The sequence below is a fragment of the Pseudophryne corroboree genome, chromosome 1, assembly GCF_028390025.1.
Source record: "Pseudophryne corroboree isolate aPseCor3 chromosome 1, aPseCor3.hap2, whole genome shotgun sequence".
In the NCBI taxonomy this organism is placed as follows: Eukaryota; Metazoa; Chordata; class Amphibia; order Anura; family Myobatrachidae; genus Pseudophryne; species Pseudophryne corroboree.
This window is the reverse complement of record NC_086444.1, coordinates 137,850,552-137,874,375: the sequence shown is the minus strand read 5'-3', so window position 1 is coordinate 137,874,375 and position 23,824 is coordinate 137,850,552. Positions and strand designations below refer to the sequence as shown.

The window sequence follows — 23,824 nt, the reverse complement described above, 5'->3', positions numbered from 1 at the left end:
GGATAACATAGCTACTTCTGTGAATTATAAGGATTTTCAATTTTGTGACCATATAAAGGCACAAGGCTGAGCGCTTTCATACAGGTCCCAGAAATCTGAGTTGATTTCTAATATCCATAATAGTTTACAGTAAGGGTGAGTTATTGCTTCTAACAGACAAGTCCTCCTAATGAAGTGATGACCTCTTATTATACAGATAGTATATACAGGATTTTATATGTATACTTGGTTTAGCATCATATGTATTTTATTGTAAACTGACTGATTCCTGTTCTTAAATGACATGTTCATGTTTGTCTAGCTTGCGGGAGTGGAATAGTTAAATGCAGTTTTATTCCATGAGTGTCAGGTCTACTCTTTTATATAAAACAGAAATCAGTGTTTGTTATTTCTGCAGCAGGTTACATTGGTTTCCACAGGGAAACATAGGGTGTAGAGTGGATTTTGATCCAGAGGCACCAACAGGCTAAAGCTTTAGGCTGTCCCAGGATGCACTGGGGCCTCCTCTATAACCCCGCCTCCAGGCACTGTGAGCTCAGTTTCAGTTGGTGTCTGCAGCAGTAGGTCACTTAACAGGTGGGCTGCACTGGGCAGCCCTGAAAAAGCTTTTTCTGACAGAAAATGTCTTCAAAACTGGGCTGTCAGCACTGTATGTCATGGTGACACTTCAGCGCTGCCGCTCCATCACCTCCCAAGTGGCGTCACATACTCCCGCTTTAGGCACAAGGTCAGAGTCGCTCTCCTGGTTCGCGTGGCTGCTACAGGGAGGAGGTAAGAGGGTCCCCCAGGCGGGACCCGCCATTAAATTGCGTTCCCTCCGCGACCTAGGGAGACGGTTCGCGGCGCTGGCATGGACACTGTCACTGAGCAGGGACCCCACTAAACCACAGGACAATAGAGCACAGGTCGGGTGTACTAACGCCCCATTTAATAAGGCTCGCTAGTACCTGGGGTGGAAGTCCAGCATAAAGGAGCTGGCGCTTGACCTGTAGCCTTTCCCTGGCCCAGGGCGACACCTACTGCAGATTTTCCCGCCCTGGAGCTGCCTCTCTCTCTCCTTCAATCACTGACTAAGATGCTGGGTGTCATCTTATAAGCATAGTTGCGGCTAGTCTCTGGGACTGCAGGGCAAGGTCTCCCTTGTAAAACCGCCTGTATACAGCACTGTGACTTTACTAACACTTGAGTATTCTACATGTCTTTATACAGACAGCGTTAGTTAAGAAAAAGTGTACCCTGACATATACCTCCGGTCTAGGACCGCGCTGTGTTTTATATAAATATATATATATATATATATATATATATACACAGCAATATCAGCCCGGCACTCTGTTTTCAGATCCAAACGCTGCCCTGGTGCCTTCAGTGTAAATTTCAATATCGTGCAAAAAAAGCTGCGGCACTCAAGGTCTTTAGAAAAAGTCAAGTGTATTCAAATAGTCAGAAACATTCCATCGACGTTTCGGGGACTCCAACCCCTTTGTCCAGATGTGTACACTTGTACACATCTGGACAAAGGGGTTGGAGTCCCCGAAACGTCGATGGAATGTTTCTGACTATTTGAATACACTTGACTTTTTCTAAAGACCTTGAGTGCCGCAGCTTTTTTTGCACGATATATATATATATATATATATATATATATATACTAGTCCAGTGCAGTTTTATTGTCATTATAATTATCTGCACTCCATGTGACTGTGTGTGCCTGTATCTGCTGTGTGGTTTCACTTTCAGTGTTTCCCAGATATATCTATGACTATATTCTGTATCCTAAGGGACTAGTGGGGTAATTCAGAGTTAATCGCAGCAGCAAATTTGTTGGCAGTTGGGCAAAACTATGTGCAATGCGGGGGGGGGGGGGGCGGCAGATATAACATTTGCAGGGAGAGTTAGATTTGGGTGGGTTATTTTGTTTATGTGCAGGGTAAATACTGGCTGCTATATTTTTACACTGCAATTTAGATTTCAGTTTGAACACACCCCACCCAAATCTAACTCTCTCTGCACATGTTATATCTGCCCCCCCCCCCCCCACTCCCCCCCCTGCAGTGCACATGGTTTTGCCCAGCTGCTAAAAAATTTGCTGTTGCGATCACCTCTGAATTAGGCCCTTTGTGCGTCAGGGTAATATATATAGTGCGTCATAGTATTTACCTAATACGTATATTCTACTGTGTACTCAGTCACATATTACCAGATTTATTCTCTGGTGTTGTGTACTGTGTCTACAGTCACATACTAACGGATTTATTTGCAGGTATTGTACTCTGTCTGGCTTTATCGTACTAATTTGCTCTGTTGTTGCATATGTGTACAATGTCTAACAAGAAGGGCAGTAAGTCTGTGGACGCTCCTACATCATGCAGGGCATGTTCCAAAGATTTACCAGAGGGGTAAGCTGTGTATGATGGTCTATGTACTATGTATCATACATCTCCCAGTCAGTCCGCAGCTCCTGTAACCAATCAGTAGCCACCCTGGGCTGCGTTCACTAACCTACTGGGTACTCTGGTGGAACACCTGTCCCATTACAGCCACAAATTGTCCCTATGGTTAATCCGCCTGTGGTGGAAAATTTGTCTAACTAGTTGCAGCAATTAAATCATTTCCTGGTCAGACAAAAATTTACTCCAGGTCAGTCTAGTGTCTCTGGGTCTTTTAAGCGGGCTTCTTCCTCCTCACAATCCACGAATCTCTCAGATGCTTCATCTGTAGAGGAGGGTGAGCATGCTGTCCTGTCAGACACTGAATCAGGTGTTTCTGACGAGGATTCTCCATTGCAAATTGTTGCCCCTGCCCTTGTGGTTGCTATCAAGCAAATCCTACAAATCACTGATGATGAGTATTCCACTACTGTGGCTAAAAAAACTGTTCTGTTTAAATGGCAGAAGGTGATTAAAAATCTATTACCTTATTCTGACCATTTGGTGGACATCAGGCAGGAACCATGGTCTAATCCAGGGAAGAAATCCCCTCTGTCTAAATGGGCCTTGGCTCGCTATCCTCTCCCTGCAGAGTTATGTAACAAGTGGGTGAAATTAACCGCCGGTGGATTCTCATGTCATCCGCCTAGTGGTGTTGTCCACTCTGCCTGTCACCACTGTCTCTTCACTGAAGGAACCGACAGATGCGTGTGGAGGGATGCCTGAAATCTATTTACTCCCTTACAGGTGCTGTACATAGATCCACTATTGTGGTCTCTTGGGCTGCAAAAGGAATTGAAGCACGGGTTCAGGCATTAGAGGAAGAACTGCCCGAGGATATATCTGACAATGCCAGACAATACCTGTCTCACATTATTATTGCCGCCTATTACATTCAGGAGGGGTGGTCTTCTGTTTGCCGTCGGCCGGGCTCCCGACGACCAGCATACCAGCGCCGGAATCCCGACCGCCGGCATACCGACATCTTTTCTCCCTCTTGGGGGTCCACTGTGCCCGCAGCGTGGCGAGCACAGCGAGCCCGCAAGGGGCTCATTTGCGCTCGCCCAGCTGTTGGTATGCCGGCAGTCGGGATTCCGGTGCCGGTATGCTGGTCACCGGGAGCCCGGCCGCCGGCATACCCTACTACACCCATTCAGGAGGCGTCCTCTGATGTGATTGTGTTGGCAGCCAAGGCATCGACTACGTCAGTCCTGGCTTGCCGTATTCTGTGGTTGAGGTCATGGAAGGTGGACCTAGACTCCATAAAGACCTTGGAGGTACTCCCCTTTAAGGGGGACATTTTGTTTTGGGAAGACCTAAATAAAACGGAGTCTGAATTGCTAAGACTGCCTTTCTCCCAAATACTAATCCTTCTGCACAGAAGGCAAAAGGTAGCACTTTACATTATTTTTGGACTCAAGGGAAAGCAAAAGGTCAGGCATACCCGAGACAATATCGTGCTCCCAAAACCACTAAGTCCAAGGCAAAGCAGTCCTGAGCAGCCCATCAGCCTGCTTCTAAACAAGACAAGCCTGCCGCATGACGGGGCAGGCCTCCCCCTGGGTGTGAGAAGTTGTCTCTCACGGGTACGCAGTCTCCTTCAAGAGACGTCCCCCTCGCTAGTTTTGCACCACGGTTATCCCTTCGGATCCATTAAAGGCGCAAAAGGTTGTGCGTTCTCTCCTGAATACAGGAGTGGTAGTGCCGGTTCCTCTAGACAGAAAGGCAGAGGTTACTACTCGACCCTGTTTCTAGTTCCGAAACCCAAAGAGTCTTTCCAGCCTATACGCAACCTCAAATCACTGAACAAGTTTGTGAGAGTGTCCAAGTTCCGTATGGAAACACTGCGCTCAATTATACTGGCTATGGAACCCGGTGACTATATGGTATTCCTGGATATACAGGATGCGTACCTGCATATACCTATTGCCATGTCACATCAGCAGTATCTGCAGTTTGCTATTGGCAAAGTCCACTATCAGTTCCAGGCTCTGCCATTTGGACTGGCTACGGCTCCTTGGATCTTCACCAAGGTCATGGCTGTAATGACGGCCCATCTCCGTCGCCAGGGAGTCAAGATCCTCCCGTATCTGTATGACTTGCTGATTCTGGCACACTCCTATGATGTCCTCCTCAGTCATCTACAGCTGACGTCATCTGATTGGATTCATTACAGGGTCTGGACTTCTTACTTCACCTGGTGTGCTGATAAGAATTATGATGCATACAGATTCAGAACTTCCAGAATTCTGGCTTTTCTGCAAAGACGCCTGGACTTAGGCCTTCGTCTGGCCTCCCTCAAGGTTCACATATCTGCCTTGTCGGTATGGTTTCAGAGAAAAATTGCATCTATACCTGACGTTCATACATTCACTCAGGGTGTCTTACGGATTCAGCCTCCCTATGTCCCTCCTGTGGCTCCATTGGATCTGTCTGTTGTCCTGAATGCCCTGCAGGAGTCTCCATTTGAACCTCTTGAGATGGTGGACCTTAAATGGCTCACAGCCAAGGTCTTGTTTTTACTTGCTATTGCCTCTGCAAGAAGGATATCGGACTTAGGCGCATTGTCCTGTCATCCACCCTTTCTAACATTTCATCGTGACCAGGCAGTTCTTAGAACTCGCCCAGGTTATTTACCTAAGGTGGTGTCAACTTTTCACCTTAACCAAGAGATTGTGGTTCTGGCCTTTATCTCTTCTGATTTGTCTTCCAAAGAGCGGCCTTTGGATGTGGTACGGGATCCCCGTATATATGTGGATTACTGCCTCTATCAGGAGATCAGATTCCATTTTTGTTTTGTTTGGTATTCACAAACGTGATTGACCTGCGAATAAGCAAACCTTTTGCCAGATGGATTAGAATGGTGATTGCACAAGCCTATGTGCAGGCTGGTCTCCCAGCTCCTGCTGCTATTAATGCCCATTCTACTCGGTCTGTTGGACCTTCTTGGGCGGCTCGTCGTGGCATGTACGCAGAACAGTTGTGCAAGGCGGCTACGTGGTTCTCTGCGAACACATTTATTAGGTTTTATGCCTTTGATACTCCCATGATGCTTACTTTGGACGCCAGGTTCTCATACCCGGTAAGGCGCATCCCCTCCCATAAGGAACTGCTTTAGGCCAGCTCCGATGTTTCCCTGTGGAAAACAATGTCACGTGTTGCAGAAAAGGAGAGTTATTGTAGACTTACCATTGTTAACTCTCTCTTTCTGTGAGGTACATTGGGTTCCACAGGGCACCCACCCTAACACACCTAGCTTCTATGGGTTTGTATGGCATTAGCCGCTTGTCCCTTCTCCTGTCGTGAGAATGTGGTTCTATGTGACTAACATCTACCTTCTCTCTTACCTGCTCCTGCATTGGACTGGTTAACGAAACGGAGCTCACAGTGCCTGGAAGCGGGGTTATAGAGGAGGCCCCAATGCATCCTGGGACAGCCTAAAGCTTTATCCTGTTGGTGCCTCTGGATTAAGATCCACTCTACCCCGATGTTTCCCTGTGGAACCCAATGTACCTCACAGAAAGAGAGTTAACAATGGTAAGTCTACCATAACACTCCTTTTACCAGCTCTTCACTTTCAAAGTCATACTGTATGTCACAATGCTTTCTGTTATTTCAGTTTCTTTATCGAACACTGAATATAATGAGAGTTGTTTTCCCGTACTTATATGTAATTATGTAAATGAGTGTTCTTTTTGGCTATTACAAGTTGATTTAATAATTCCTTACATTACATTTTAATTTTATATAGTTTTGTCTGTGTTGTGTTTCTGAAGAAGGGTTTGTACATTTATTGGCCTATTTTCTATGTAGTGTGCGCAATTCTTCTGTCAACCACTAGTGTCTTCTGTGTGATCAGAGATCTGTGTTTGTTATAAGATGTCTGGGGGAGATGGAGTGTTTAGCGATCGTTATCCATATCAGACAGAACACTGTGTTTACGTCAAAGGCCCAAAAGTCTCCAGATGCAATCAGCCATCCCTCAAAGTGTTCCTTTAATCAATCACGTTTCTATACTGCCTTCCACATTGGATATCGTTGCTTTGTTTTGACCTTGGAGCTGATAAAAATCTCCAACATCTGTTTTCAGTGTGAGCACTGTATCCAGTTTATTAGCCTGGAAAGGTAAGGTGTAAGGTTTCATGTTCCGTCATCCGGGTAACATTTTCATTGGGGCTTTTCAATGCTCCAGAAGTGATCTGTGATTTACAGTAGACCTACAGAAGCTCTAAAATCTTAACAGGCCATTAACCACAGGATATGGCTTATGAGGTTCACTGGGAAGTAGTTAAAATAAGACAGGGCCAATCCAGTGTAACAAAATAGCAAACAAATGCTCTGAGGTCTAGGGTGTTTTTTCTCTACTTGGTTGGCATATGAATTGCAGCTTCATTTAAATTACATTTATGTCCTCTATAACATTACTGTCTAATATCAGAGAGGTTTTCTCCATTGTGTATTGCATACTGTCTTTTTACATATTGGTGTATATTTTCCCATTCAGGTGCTACTGTATCTCCAGGCACCGCTGGACCTATCTCAGCTGTGGCTAGTACACTATATCCAGAATGATCTGACTCAGTTGATTCAATTCTAGAGCCTGTCTTATGTTTTTGGAACCTCTTTTCAGATTAAAGGCTCAATTATTAACAGCCACAAGGCTTCCAGATTAGACTTTTAAGATGCAATGGCCCAGTTTTCACTATTCTCCCTAGATGCCGTTTTTATAATATGCTTTTTTGTGCCTGTGGCTTACATATCAGTCATGGCACACAAGTTGGTCCTTGTTTGCCAACTTAGCCACCTTTAGACCTCAAGTTTGATCACTTCTTGGCTCTACATTTTACAGAAGGTGATCTTGCCCTATAGATGCAGAGAATAGAGATGTCAGCCCTATGTATGAAGATGTTTCAAAAGGAAAAAGAAAGACTCTGTGTTGGGGCACTCTTTAAAATAAAACTTAACTTTTAATTAGTATACGTTAAAATTTATGGTACACAAACAGACACATATAATACACAGAGGAAGGTTGTGGGTTAGAACCTTCCTCCAATGATATCGCAAATCTGTAACCAAGGTTTGGAAAACAAGTGACAGATTCTAAAATATCAAAAACTAGGAGTAACACATTCTCCAAGTATTTTAGGTGTCAGTGGCACCAGAGGTGAAAATATCAAAAATCGAGAGTCCAAATAACCGAAAATTCAAATATGTAACACCGTGGCATATATTGTAGAAATTATGACTGAGAATTAGTCAAATTTAAAATGTCAACTGTGATGATATCTCCTGGTAAAGATAAATTGGCCATTTAAAGAGCTAAGGACATCAGAATTAAATAAATTATATACAGATCTCTGTCAGGTAGTTTGTAATAAAGATAGATAAACGGATGAAAAGGGTAGGGTTCAAATGTTGCTCCACCACTTCTGCTGTTCACACAGAATCAGGAGTGTTATATTACTGCACCCAATATTCCCTAGCGGTCTCCCATCTAGGTACTAATAGAGCTGCTCACTGCTTAGCTTCCAAGATCAGGCGAGATTGGGCGTGGCCAGTGAGATATGACAGTAATATCCCAAGAGTTGTGAATGAGAGAGTGTTTGGTTATTGGAGCCCACCAGAAAAGAGGCACTTCTGCTGTCCAATATTTATGCACAGATTCTCTGTTACTTTATGCATTGCAGATAGATAATTGGCTGGCATTAGGATGAGAGAGTGCCGGAAAGAAGTGGATACATAAGAGTGTATATATTCAGGACCCGTCTTCTGCTGTCCACTGTCATATACTGATATAGCGGACAGTAGATGAGAGAGGCGGGTTGCCTTTGCCCATAGAGAGTAGTTGGGATGGAAGGTTATGAAAACAGTGAATAGAAATGACACAATAATCACAATATAATATTACTGCCAAAACATGATGCTATTGATAGATGTTCAAATACAGTATATCCACTTAGGCAGAGTGATTATTAGTAGAGAAATTCGCTGTACATGATATATGGTATAACTGAGGAGCATAAGTGAGCTAATATAGGTATTATATTGGTGACAACTGTTGAATAAATATCTCACAGTATATCGTGATTCCTAAAAGAAATGGATGTTATACTGATAATACACGGATAAATGCATAATTGCTTCAAAAAGGGGTAAAAAAACCGGAGCAACAAGGAGGACAAGGAAAATATTCGATTTTTAGCTCTATGAATGGACCACGATAAATTGAAAATTGAAAATAGTAAATCATTTAACAGCCCAAAGTGGGCATGTATACGATACCAGGAGGTGCGTGGGCTGAACCGTGCACTGTTCAGCGCCACCGTTTCACCTGGAGTTAGCTTGTTCACTGTGTGCACAGTGAACAAGCCACCTCCGGGTGAAACGGCCGTCTGTGTAAAGTGGCGCTGAACAGTGCACGGTTCAGCCCACGCACCTCCTGGTATCGTATACATGCCCACTTTTGGCTGTTAAATTATTTACTATTTTGAATTTGCAATTTATCGTGGTCCATTCATAGAGCTAAAAATCTAATATTTTCCTTGTCATCCCTGTTGCTTCGATTTTTTTACCCCTTTTTGAAGCAATTATGCATTTATCCGTGTATTATCAGTATAACATCCATTTCTTTTAGGAATCACGATATACTGTGAGATATTTATTCAACAGTTGTCACCCATATAATACCTATATTAGCTCACTTATGCTCCTCAGTTATACCATATATCATGTACAGCGAATTTCTCTACTAATAATCACTCTGCCTAAGTGGATATACTGTATTTGAACATCTATCAATAGCATCATGTTTTGGCAGTAATATTATATTGTGATTATTGTGTCATTTCTATTCACTGTTTTCATAACCTTCCATCCCAACTACTCTCTATGGACAAAGGCAACCCGCCTCTCTCATCCACTGTCCGCTATATCAGTATATGACAGTGGACAGCAGAAGACGGGTCCTGAACATATACACTCTTATGTATCCACTTCTTTCCGGCACTCTCTCATCCTAATTCCAGCCAATTATCTATCTGCAATGCATAAAGTAACAGAGAATCTGTGCATAAATATTGGACAGCAGAAGTGCCTCTTTTCTGGTGGGCGCCAATAACCAAACACTCTCTCATTCACAACTCTTGGGATATTACTGTCATATCTCACTGGCCACGCCCAATCTCGCCTGATCTTGGAAGCTAAGCAGTGAGCAGCTCTATTAGTACCTAGATGGGAGACCGCTAGGGAATATTGGGTGCAGTAATATAACACTCCTGATTCTGTGTGAACAGCAGAAGTGGTGGAGCAACATTTGAACCCTACCCTTTTCATCCGTTTATCTATCTTTATTACAAACTACCTGACAGAGATCTGTATATAATTTATTTAATTCTGATGTCCTTAGCTCTTTAAATGGCCAATTTATCTTTACCAGGAGATATCATCACAGTTGACATTTTAAATTTGACTAATTCTCAGTCATAATTTCTACAATATATGCCACTGTGTTACATATTTGAATTTTCGGTTATTTGGAATCTCAATTTTTTATATTTTCACCTCTGGTGCCACTGACACCTAAAATACTTGGAGAATGTGTTACTCCTAGTTTTTGATATTTTAGAATCTGCCATTTGTTTTCCAAACCTTGGTTACAGATTTGCGATATCATTGGAGGAAGGTTCTAACCCACAACCTTCCTCAGTGTATTATATATGTGTCTGTTTGTGTACCATAAATTTTAACGTATACTAATTAAAAGTTAAGTTTTATTTTAAAGAGTGCCCCAACACAGAGTCTTTCTTTTTCCTTTTGAAACCTCTATAAGTATCACTGACTATGGGTGCACCACCAACAAAACAAATTCCTTGGATACCTATCTCAGGCATCTTTTATGTACATGCACTGTTGGTTTACAAGGGACAAACTTCATAAGAGCCCATTATGAAGATTACCAAAACAGTCCTGTGCGGCACCAAATTGAACTTCTTGTATGTATGAAGATGTCAGGATGTTCTAGAGACCCTTCCAAGATAGTCTGTATGACCTCTGGTCGATATGACAAGTTGTAACGTTAGATCTTCCTAACATTGTGGACCCTCTTGTTTGCTTGGGGTTGATGCACAGTGTGACCTCCAGATTTGCTATATGAACACTATTATCGTGCCTAGACTCTGACTTTAAAAGCTGACATATACATTTCTTTGGCAGTGTCCAGGTAAGCATTAGAACCATGGATAGAAGCACCATCTGCACTATGGTGGATTTTGTATGACAGTACCTTAATGTAAAGTGACACTGGATGTAGAAGGTTGTAGACTTTCTCAAGTTGGCCTTTGGCCTTTTGTGCCACAGCTCGCACCAAGGCATGCGTATATAAGAGCATGACTACACACCCAAGAGTGGTATATCTATTACATATATCTATTACATATATTTCTCTGCTGTTCAGATCACCTCTGGGCAATGGATTTTAACTACCAAGGCCTATGATAGTACAGTAATTGCCAGATTGCACAATTTGTGCCAAATAGTGATAGAAGGCATCTAAAGGAATTCAGTTCTATGGCGTAGGACCACATGGGTGTGCCTGGACAGTCAAATGTTATCTGCCAATGTCCTAGAACATTTTGGGGCCTATCTATCAAAATAATTTTCTGTAAACCATGCAGAAACGGGGCATGCTTTTTTATTTCGTGTCAGCCATCTATATTAATGTGCAACGGATCAGATATCGCAATAATTACCTGTGTTTATACATTTTTGCCAAAATATTGTCAAAGTGTAGCCATTCGGCTATCCTGAATGGCACTCGATATTTTTTAGTGTGTATGATGCTCCGAAAACTAGCTTTAAAAGTTCAGAGAGGAACATCTTGATCCCAAGTCTCAGCAGGTTATCTGTACCAATCAAATTCCATCTGCTATTGGATTGTACGGACTGCATACCTCAGACTGGAGTAATCATCTCGGACCTGCTGGGTAATATACCGGATTTTGAACTTTGCAGATAACTGCTTATTGCACAAATCAGGTGTGTGTTCCGAAAGATTGGGGTTATCCACAGCCCTACCATCCTGAATGAGGAGTTTGACGGGTCCTAACAGAGACTGACAATTTTTTATCTTTCCATGTGGATACTTATGACTTATTTATCGTTATATATCACTAATTTATTTTTATTGTAATAAATGTATTATTGTTTTTAATAGAACCACGGTGCATGTATTCATTCTTCTCCAAAGACCACTAGCGCCACATTTCTATTTAGGTCCTAGTTTTTTTAAACGAACTAACCTGTTTTGATGGCATTGGCAGGGGTTGGGGGGGGTATAGGTTTGAGGGCGCCCCTAGGCACAACAGGAATGGCTGCCTCCCGCCTGCCTAATTTTATTATTTTGATTGATTGGTTATAAACCCTCATTTGATAATAGCCAGTTTAATAGAATAATAATAAAAATGCCATTATGATTTTTTTTTTTTTAAATTATGTATACATTTTTACTAAGTAGGACAGCTTACAGGGGCAGTAGGTGCATGTCCTACCCGTTTACACTCCATTCAAGATGGCATATGGTACAGTACAGTGGAAATATTTTGCAGTTACTGGTACTTTTTGGGAAGACAGTACCAACACAAGCATCCAAGTGCCGCCCCCAAACACGTGCCTCATGGGAAAAATTTGCCACTGGGCATTGTAAGTGATTTTTACAAGACTCTCTGTCCTGCCTCCTCCACTCTCTCTAGTTGCACAAAACATAGCAGGCACCCAACACCTGGATCTTACACTGCACCCAATGGACAGAACAGCCATCTGACATCCCTTATGGGCCCTACACACTGGGCGATATTACTGAAAGATATGAACAATCTCGTTCATTAATGAACGAGATACTGTTCATATCTTTCAGTGTGGAGGCACCAACGATGAACGATGCTCGGCCCTGCGCTCGTTCATCGTTGGTGCCCCGTCGCTTGTGCATGCAGGCCAATATGGTCGATCTCGTCCATATTTGCATGCACTGCTATGGAGCCGGTCGACGAGGGGAGTGAAGTTTTCCCCCCGTCACCTGCTCCCCGCCGCCGGGTCGCCCGTCTGCCGTATCGGCGGTCGGGGCAGCTCGGCTGAGGGTCGCACAGTGTCTAGGGCCCTTAACAATAACATACGACCAAAATCACAATATTACTGTCTTTTCAATATGTCAAGCTAATATTAATAATAGAGATGAGCGGTTCGGATTTAATCTGTTATGTTTGGATATCTGTTATATTTGGATCTCAAAAACTGCATCTTACTGGCTATCAGGTTGTCACATGTTTTGGATAGCCAGTAAGATAAATCTGAGCTAGTTTGGTGACCCTGAACCGCTTGTCTCTTATTTATAATAAATGCCGCCCATTTACACACCCTTTTGTCAGCCAATGAACAAAATAATAGACAGAAAAGAGATATTATAACCATTTCATCACAATGGCTTACCTTTTCCCTAGTTACAAAAGCTTCATTTTGTTTCTCCCACTTTGTATGCCAACTTTCCCAATAGAAGGTCACTTCTTTGCAAACGGTCACAGCCGCCTTCTGTTAATACCCATGTCCGAACTTGATGTGGCTCATGGGGAAATTCACTGGGCGGGATGTACTAAGCGGAAAATGCGGTAAACTCCCTGTTTACCGCATTTTCCTGATGTACTAACCCCCGGCCAGCAGGACAGCGCCGCGGCGGGGTACGCCAGCTTTAGCTGGCGATAGTCCATAGAAGCCTATGGGCTTCTCTCCGCGGCGCTGTGTGAGGGATCCGATCGGATCCCTCCCAGCATGCCCTGCGGCCGCCCCCGTCACCCCGCGCATGCGCAGACTGACTCCTGGGGCCGAATCCCGGAAGTCAGGCTGCCGCTGGGCATCGCGGTGGACAGCTCTTATCGGAAGAGCTGTCCTCCGCAATGCTGATCGCATATGTTAGTACATATGCGATCAGCATCGTGGCGCAGGGCGGCGATGGGCGGCGATGTACATTAGTACATGCCGCCCAACGTGAGGATGTGAAGCCTTTCGTATGTACGATGGACTGTGACCTGGGACATACATTGTTGTGGATGAATTTGCTATATCATTGCAAAACACCTGTATTATCGGCCAGTATTTGACTGGAGAAAAATTGGTTACCCAGGGGTACTCGGGCGCTTTAGGTAGGAGATACTTCACCGAGCTGCAGTCTCAGGAGAGGGGAAGTCACTCCCGTATACAGTACAGAGAAAAAGGGTGGTGAGGCTGCGCTAAATTTGATGAATTCAACAATAGTGATATAATGAATTAAAACACAGTTTTATTCCTAAAATTGGTACAGTAGGTATATATTAAAAACTAAATACATAAAATTAAATATCAGAAACAAATGGTATATTTTCTATGTTTCGAAAAACAATTCTAAAGGGTTACCCAATTCGCCAGGTAGAGAGTGTGGAATTGTGGAGTTTATGCGGTGACCGTTCCAAGATGTTTTCCCCTGTAGTGTTGTAGTCCAGCATAGACAACAGTCTCAGAGTTAGGCAGTATCCATTGGATGTACTAATTACCGTTAGAGGGTAGTGTGCTCCGGAATCTTTAGTGGAGAGCTCCTCATGCGTTACGGTTGGTACAGTCCTTTATGCGATTATTGCTGTGTGTAGTCTGAGAGTTTAAAAGAGCCGTCTGGACAAAGTTTGGGGAATGGTTCGGTCCTCCTTCAGATCAATTCCTGGCGGGGGTCCCTGGTACACCTGACGCGTTTCGCTGCAGTCAGCTTGCAGCTTTATCCTCCGCAATGCTGATCGCATATGTTAGTACATATGCGATCAGCATCGTGGCGCAGGGCGGCAATGTACATTAGTACATCCCGCCCAACGTGAGGATGTGAAGCCTTTCGTATGTACGATGGACTGTGACCTGGGACATACATTGTTGTGGATGAATTTGCTATATCATTGCAAAACACCTGTATTATCGGCCAGTATTTGACTGGAAATTGTGTACATATTACTTTAAGGACTTGGCATGTGTTTAAAATGGGCCTGATTCAGAAGTGGTTGGATGTCCAGCACATAGCGAATAGTACTGATGGGACGAGCCGAGGCCAAGATCTCTGTTCTTCAGATGTAGATTTCCTGGCCTCATGGTAAGAACTACAGTGACCGAAATGGGTCAAGAAGCCGGCCAATGGTGTTACAGGTGATCCGTTGCTGCATCCTAGAATGTAGCACGGATCATTAATGCAAGCAGGAGGCGTCTACTTACAGTATATCAGATGCTTGCTGCTGCAATACCATACTAGTACATTGCTGCTGCTTCCAAGTAAGCAGCAGCGATAGCGCCTCCAACCACATCAGGCCCAGGGGCCAATGTACTAAGCCTGGAGAGTGATAAACTACTAATACTGCTTTGACACATATAAATCCTGATTTTACTATATGTTTTACTGTTATTATAAAGGACTGTTTGCTCAGTGCCTTCACCGGGGGACAAACAAAGAAACTGATCTCCGATTCCCATTTATTCCGTCTAGGAATAGCCTTTGTGGGCCTACTATACTCTAGGTCATGATGACCTTTTCTTCCATTTGCTGTGCACAGTTTTTATTAATGAGTAAAGGGACACCAACAGAAAATGCAATCGTATTAACCCGCTTCACATCACATATAATATAAACTAGAGATGTGCGCGGTATCTCGTGTTTTGGTTCTAATTTCATCGTCATGTTTTGGTTTTGCAAAACCACCCAATCCAAAACCTAAAATTCAGATTTAGAAAACAAATTCCGAACCATGGGAAAATCTGAACCTGATTCGGTTTCCATTGGGTCTCCTTAGGTGATCCAAACCGGGTTTTGTTTTGGTTCGGATCCACAAAATTCAGGTGGGTTCGGATTTCTTGACAATCTCTAATATAAACATTTTCAGACTAAGTAAAAGTTATACACTAGTTGGCACCCATGGAACTAAGGGGGTCATTCCGAGTTGTTCGCTCGTTGCCGATTTTCGCTATGCTGCGATTTGTTGCAAATTGCGCATGCGCAAGGCACGCAGGGCGCATGCGCTTAGTTATTTAACACAAAACTTAGCAGTTTTGCTGTGGATCCTGCGGCGCTTTTCAGTAGCACTGCTGTTCGGTAAATGATTGACAGGAAAGGGGCGTTTCTGGGCGGCAACTCAGCGTTTTCCCGGCGTTTGCAAAAGAACGCAGGTGTGTCAGGGAAAAACGCGGGAGTGTCTGGAGAAACGGGGGAGTGGCTGGCCGAACGCAGGGCGTGTTTGTGACGTCAAACCAGGAACTAAACGGACTGAGCTGATCGCAATATGTGAGTAGGTCCGGAGCTACTCAGAAACTGCTAAGAATTATTTTGTAGCAGTTTTGCTAATTTTTCGTTCGTTATTCTGCTAAGCTAAGATACACTCCCAGAGGGCGGCGGCCTAGCGTGTGCAATGCTGCTAAAAGCAGCTAGCGAGCGAACAAATCGGAATGAGGGCCTAAATGCAGTTATGTACCCTTATTTTGAGTTGTACTCATCGATGTGATTGCACCGCACCTATTAAAACAATTGATCAAAAAAAAAACACCATCACTTCCAGCCTGAAATCTGTTGACCATTCATCCGCAAGTGGAGATGCATAAAATTTGGATTCACCTGTAGACGCATGCGCTTGGCTATGAAGCATGCACAATGCTACAAATCTGGAAAAACAGATTTACATGCAATTCTGCATCAGCACTTTTATCATCTTGAAGCAATAATTAAACTGCAGGAGGCGCTGTGACATGCTGCCTCCATACCTACCATATAAATGGAGGTAAATGCTACAGAAATCCTTTAATTACTATTTCTGTAATGTTTGTGGGGAACCCAGGGCAACTAACTTGTTGGTGCCCCTACCAGTAGAACTGTCAATATGATATGTTGCTATGTTATTACAAATCTAATGTGTAAATACTCCCAGTGCTGCAAATGTGCTAAACACACTGTAGTGTCCATAGTTCACATTAAGCCATAGAGAAACTCTAGTATACATTTGCCACTGTGCCCCTACCCCCCAAACGTGTCAGTGCCTCTGGGCCAGGGGCGGATTGGGATCAAAAACCAGCCCGGGAAATTTATGGAAGCAGCCCTAATGGGGGTGGGGTCTATCAAGAGGGCGGGATCACTCCTCATAAAGCCTGATTCTGAGTTGTACGCAGTTGCAGCATCCTTGCTTTTTTTTACTGCAATTGTGTCTTCAACTTTGTGGTAATGCTACTATAAAGCCCTCCCCTGGTGTACATCCGTGCATCTGACTGTGCAAGAACTGAGACGCCTCTGTCAGTGTATACAGGTGTTGCAAACTTGCAATCATGATTTGTGCATCTTTAGATGCCACCGTCGGTCGCACAAATATAACCTGCACAAGCCCTATACTAGGCACAGAACACCTGTCTGAGTATGACCTCCAATGTCAGCAATGCAGTGTTTCTATGGGATGCAGTCAGTTTACCTCCAATCAAAATCCCGACGTTCAAAATCCCGACACCAATTGACCGATGGTCAAAATCCCGACATGGACAAAATACCGACATTTAAAATACCGACAAGGTCAAAATTCCTACATGTAAAATGCCGACAGGTCAAAATACCGACATGCGTTTTTCATGATTTTTTTCATTGAAACCGACTTGTTCATACTTTACCATCCCAGTGGACCTGTAGGGGGAATATAATAGTGTGCCCGAAGCATGGCGAGCGCAGCGAGCCATGCGAGGGGACGCGGTACACTATGTTGACTTATGTCGACATACACAAAAAAACAACAACAAAAACAGCATGTCGGTATTTTGACCTGTCGGTATTTTGACCTTGTCAGTATTTTAAATGTCGGTATTTTGTCCATGTCGGGATTTTGACCTTGTCGGGATTTTGACCATCTGTCAATTGGTGCCGGGATTTTGAACGTCAGGATTTTGATTGGAGGTATTTCATACCGATCCCGTTTCTATATGCAGCCACTTTTAGCAACATGCCCATTACTATGCTATATCTGCATCTGATTAGCCAACCCCCTGTAACGGCCCAAGAACGTGCAAACGTCTAATACACTTCTCGGTGCGTGCGTCTGACTCTGTACTGCAACACGAACACCACATGGGACATAGACACGGTGCAACTCTTGTGCATGCACAGACTAAACACATTGCACAAGGAAAAACAAAACATGTTGTTCCCCACAGGAAAATAAAACGAATACTCATTGGCCTCAAAAAGTAAAAAATTATACACAATGGCCCACACAGGAAAAAACAACAACACATAGAGCACACTACACACATGGTGGCAGCAGGAGGCACACACTGCATACAGAATACTACTCACAGGGCAGCGGTAGGGGGCACACACTACATACAGCACACTACACACATGGCAGCAGGAGGCACACACTACACACACAGCACACTACACACATGGCGGTGACAGACACAACATACAGCACACTACACACATGACATCAGCAGGGGCACATACTACACACATGGTGGCAGCAGGGGGCACACATTACATACAGCACACTACACACATACGTCAGCAGGGGCACACACTACATACAGCACACTACATACCTGGCGGCAGCAGGGGACACGCTACATACATTAGGTCAGCAGGGGGCACACTACATACAGTCCAGTACACACATGACGTCAGCAGGGGCACACACTACACACATGGTGGCAGCAGGGGGAACACATTACGTACAGCACACTACACACATGAGGTCAGCAGGGACACACACTACATACAGCACACTACACACATGGCGGCAGTAGGAGGCACACACTACATACAGCACACTACACACATGAGGTCAGCAGGGACACACACTACATACAGCACACTACACACATGGCGGCAGCAGGGGGCACACACTACATATAGCACACTACACACATGGCGGCAGTAGGAGGCACACACTACATACAGCACACTACACACATGAGGTCAGCAGGGACACACTACATACAGCACACTACATACATGGCAGCAGAAGGGGGAACACACTACATATAGCACACTACACACATGGCAGCAGCGCACACACTACATACAGTACACTACACACATGGCGGCAGCAGGAGGCACACACTGCATACAGCACACTACACACATGGCGGCAGAAGAGGGCATACACTACATACAGCACACTACACACATGGCGGCAGCAGGGGGCACACTACATACAGCACACTACACACGTGACGTCAACCGGCACACACTACATACAGTCCAGTACACATGGCGGCAGAGGGCAGTACACATTTCATAGAGCACACTACACACATTGCAGCAGGCAGCACAAAATCACATACAAGGAGTGATATACACACACATGGCGGCCAGGGGTTGTGAGCAGCGCAGCACACGCATACACACAAACACACACATACATACATACAGTAAATAAGCACAAGTATATACAACTACGTTGTAAACAGGCGCACTACTATATATGCAGTAATAATTAGGCACACTACTACAGTATATCATTGTGTCACTACTACAGTAACTGCTGCGGTGCTGCCACCAGCCCGCGTCATAAGTGCGGCATCCATTCACTTTCCCCACTGGCACCGCTGCTGTATACATAGCAGCGGAGACAGCGTGTGCCCTGTCCCCCAACCTTCCGCAGGACGCTGAATTTGGGAGGTATAGGGCTCTCTCATTGCTGTAAACACGTCCCGGGTCAGAAGACCTAGGTTACCCATTTAAACTGCCCCTGATAATGTGCTTTACCCGTGTTCAACCAGTGGTCGAGACCCGAATAGGATTGCTGGTTAAATCGACCTGGATTATTTTTTTGAGAGGTGTTTACACTAACGGCTGACCCAGGTCGACCTGGGTTTTTGGCTTTGTGAGAATGGTATTTTAATATTGAGATCTCCAGGATTATGGCTGGAGCATTATTATCACCTGCATTACAGGGATTACTGAGCCAGTGGCTACCGAGGGACCTGTCAGAGCCCGGCACCTGCTCACTCACTCACCCGGGATCCCAGACTCCGACCCCCGACCATTACCTCACCGCAGCTGTGACTGTTACCCGACAAACGTGCAGTGCTTGTTCCAATGTCACCACAGTAGTTGCTGCCAAGCCCACTTTTCTTGTATCTCCTCACTGTGCTTGAGGCACGGTTCCTGCTCCCACTGTAGGGACCTGAGTGAGGCGGTGCTCCCGCTCTGACTGCCCGTCCTCCTGTAAGAGGAGCCGCGGCAGCTGCTGTGTGATCGCAGGCACTTACTGCCGGCTCCTGTTTCGGCTGCTGGGGCTGGAGGCGGATCCGGAGGCGGAGATTGATGACCAGGCCCTGCATTGGCTTATGTGGAGGGGGCTGCTGCGGCTGCACATTGCGTAGCAGCCTCGCCGGCGACCATTTTTAATTTATCTTAAACGCTCAGCTCCAAACGCGCCGGCATGGAGTATGACGGGCAGCCACTGAGGGGACGACCGGAACAGCCAAACGGAATCTGGTCCGGCGTCCTGGCATGCCAATCCGCCCCTGCTCTGGGCCTCCGTCCTGTCTGCCCAGTTGTTTATCCAGCACTGTTACATGTATACAGTGGGGTCTTTTTTGTACGAGCGGGAAAGTACAAAATACTGCCTGCCATACTGTGGCTTTTGCAGAGGATTTGTCTAGATACTAGATGGATTGAGTAGTTCTATATACATGATACATGTGATTTACAGAAGCTTCTGTATGTGGACCATAGACATACAGATGTGTTCTCCTACATCCTTCCTGCAGTTACGTTAAACAGTCATTCTAGTCGGGCCTAGTTATGAAAGCGTTTACTAATGCCGGTTGTCTTGCTGTGCCAATACAATGTACAAGCAGACTATGCTGATTAAATGATATGCTGCATGCCTATATTCTGTGTGTGACTGCGGCGGTGTCTGCATAAAAAATGCTACGTGTAACGTGGCATTTCGGATGCAGATACAGCCGCAGTAACACAGTGATGCAAATAAGTTGCTTATTTTGCAAAAATAGACTTCCGACGTTAGCAGATCTGCCCGGGAACTGTCGTATCACTCACGCCAGGCATCTCACAATGCATAGCATATTGAGGCTAGATGTATGAGGGCACATCTGTGCCACCGATCACAGCAATTGAATATGCTTGGGACATTTTATTGCATATCAGTCCTGTTTTGCTTCATACACTTTGTGAATGCCAAACTACAGTTATGTATTGTATTATTGCAAGAAAATGACAAACACTTTATACGCAGAGCCGGCCTTAGCTATAGGTAGGCTAAGCATTTGCCTAGGGCATCCAAGCATTTCTAGGGGCATCCAAGCATGTCCCTGCGGTATGTCATGCTGGGAGGGACACAGTATGCAAACTATCTGTTTCTTTCCAAATGTATTCAATCAGTATACTTCTATACGCTGCTGTTTTCATTTCAAATAGAATGCAGACAGTCCCTTAAACTTCCTCTGACATGCTTGAATGCCCATGACTTGTGAGACCTCAGACAGCAGAAGCCCGGTAACTGCAATTCCTGGACCTGTGACATTTTCACTGACTATATAAGGTTATTACTGGATGGCTCCTTATGATACCACATGTGTATTTTGGAAGTCTGCTCCACATAAATCTGACATCACCTATACTGCTTGTGCACATGGGGGAGGGGGACCCTGCCATCCTGTGTGTTTCCCTTATCCCTGTGCAAACCCCAGGTGTCTGCAGGGATATAACATGGTCAGTGTTCTCCCAAAACTTTATTTCTCAGTCAGTCCATGCCATAAAATTCCCCTGCCCCCAGCACTGTAACATGGTCAGTAAGTTGCGTTGCGCTATTTCTATAAGAAACGTCAGTGCAGATGCGTCAGATTGGAGAGTAGAGCATATCGCTCCCGCAGTATAAAATAAAAGGCATGCAGTTGCCAGGAGTAACAGACACCAGCAAACACACTGAATAGTGAAGAGAATGGACAATTGCTACATGTTTGATACTGGTCTTTTTGTATAACCAGCAAGTATGGCAGTATCTGGACTTTGCTGCTATCTGTGTCCAACCAGCAAGCGAAGATAAAGAATGAGGCTTGCAAAGGACGGCATACCCTGTGGGGTCACATCCCTTGTACGGGTGCCCCTTTAACGGGTGCAAGCACGCACTCGCCCACCCATCCTGCCACCCCCATATCACAAAACACAGTCACGGATCCAGGCAGCTGCATGGGTGCACGCACTACAAGCTTGCCAGCAAGCAAAAGTAAGTTTTTATAAAGAAAGCTACTAGCATTACTAATGTGGGACATATGTGTAAGGTGCATTATATGTATTATGGGCATTACTAATGTGGGACATATGTGTAAGGTGCATTATATGTATTATGGGCATTACTAATGTGGGACATATGTGTAAGGTGCATTATATGTATTATGGGCATTACTAATGTGGGACATATGTGTAAGGTGCATTATATGTATTATGGGCATTACTAATGTGGGGCATATATGTAAGGTGCATAACTATGTGGAATTATGTGTATTATGGGCATTACTGTGTGGAATTATGCAGGGTTGAACTGGCCCACAGGAGCACAGGGTAACCCCCCTGGTGGGCCCCACTGCCTGAGTGTTGATGGGTCAGATGCAGAACTAGCAGCGGTGCTAGGGGGCACCAGCCAAAATTTTGCCTAGGGCATCAAAATGGCTAGGTACGGCTCTGTTTATACGGGTATTTTTTTGGATAACTGCCATTTATTTTATTTGTTTAACTTATTTGATGTCTAATTCGGTAATTATTTGGGATATAACATAAAGTAGAATGACAAGTTCTACAATAGGAACCTCCTTTAAAGGATTTGTTATTGTATTTTATTGCATGTCTGTTTGTTCAAGGGTTTATTAACACTCATGTTTTGTTGAAATGAAGTCTCTCTTCAAAGTGTATAGAGACATAGTAAGTAGGCAATGTATAATGATTTGTGGTATGGTATAAATATCCTGACAGTAGGGTCTGTCACTGTCATAAAAATAAATAGCTAATTTCTGCATGGATTTATATTTTTATTTTAAATATTGTTTATTTTTTTACATTTTAATCCTTTATTCTACAAACGTCACACACCCAACAAAGCTCTTGTATTGCCATCCCCTATACAATATAATGGAATGTGAATCCTGGTAATAACCTCTTTCATGATTTTCAGATCTGTTCTATTGCATCTACCCCTTTGCCGATACTCGTATGTTGACTATTGGACAATGGGCCTAATTCATATTTTGAACGCAATTCCGATGTTCACACAATGGAGTGATTATCGGCAGATTGCACATGCGCCGCAATCGTGTTTGCTCTCGTACTGTGATTCTTATAGCAGTGATTGGCAGGCGGCAATGGGGAGTGGCAGCAAAATCAGACGTGTCATGGCCGTTTCCGGGGCGTGTATGTGCTGTCAGCTCCGATCATGTATGTATAAAAACAGTACCTATGTCACTACTGCCGTGTCCAGTCTACGTAGCCATAGGGTTGCCCTAGCAGTTAGTGTTCCTCGTTATTACGTATAGGCATGTGTACGCCTGCGTGTATGTGTACGCAGTTGTGAATGGGTGGACATCTATCTTTCTTTTCTGGGTGGCAACTTCACTTGCGATTATTATCAATTCCGTAGCCTAAAAATTTGCAGCTGCGTAGGCAAGTGCGTACAAACATAAATTAGGCCCATACTCATATAGGGGGGTATTCAGTTATTGCCGGATTTTTCGACCAGTCGAAAAAACAGCAATTATCTGTCGTTTTTAGGGCGATTTGCCATATTCAATGCCTGTGCCGAGTGGTCGAAATATCTGGCACGGGCGAAAACCACGTGGATCGGTGGCGAGTGAAGTTGCGGGCTTTTTCGCCCATTTTTGGGTCCGTTTTTCGCCCATGCTGATTCGAAAGAAAAGAAAAAAAGTGAAACTACATGGGCAAAAGGGATTCAAAAATGGGCAAATACACCCGCAATTGAATACACATGGTCGAGTTAGTGCAGTTTTTTCGACTGGTCGAAAAATTCGCAATAATCGAAAGCCCTCCATAGTCTTTTTCAGGACTAAAACTCAGATACTGTACATACACCCAGGCCTTCTTAAATTGCAGTTTGCTTTTATGCCTATCATTATCCTCTTATTGCAAAATAATGTTAATTTACTAATTGAGTATACTGAGCTTTCTTTGATAGTACAAAACAAATAGTATTTTTTTTAATATGAACATATATGTATTGGATAAATAATATTCCAGAAAAAAGCAATGTTATATGCAACTACTTAGTTGAGTGTGCTGACAGTTCTACTGTATCCTCTGTAAAGAGCATAGGAGGGCAGTGTGAGTCCAAAGCTTTTGTGAT

At 44.2% G+C, this 23,824-nt stretch overlaps 1 protein-coding gene and 2 pseudogenes across 1 annotated transcript in view; 2 read left to right on the top strand and 1 right to left on the bottom strand.

The window, feature by feature from the left end:
* The window catches only part of ADAMTS6 (ADAM metallopeptidase with thrombospondin type 1 motif 6), a 452,024-nt gene that overhangs the window by 183,588 nt on the left and 244,612 nt on the right, over positions 1 to 23,824 (top strand). The window lies entirely within an intron of this gene.
* On the bottom strand, positions 7,887 to 8,005 carry LOC134947502 (5S ribosomal RNA; annotated as a pseudogene).
* LOC134947495 (5S ribosomal RNA) lies at positions 9,578 to 9,696 on the top strand (annotated as a pseudogene).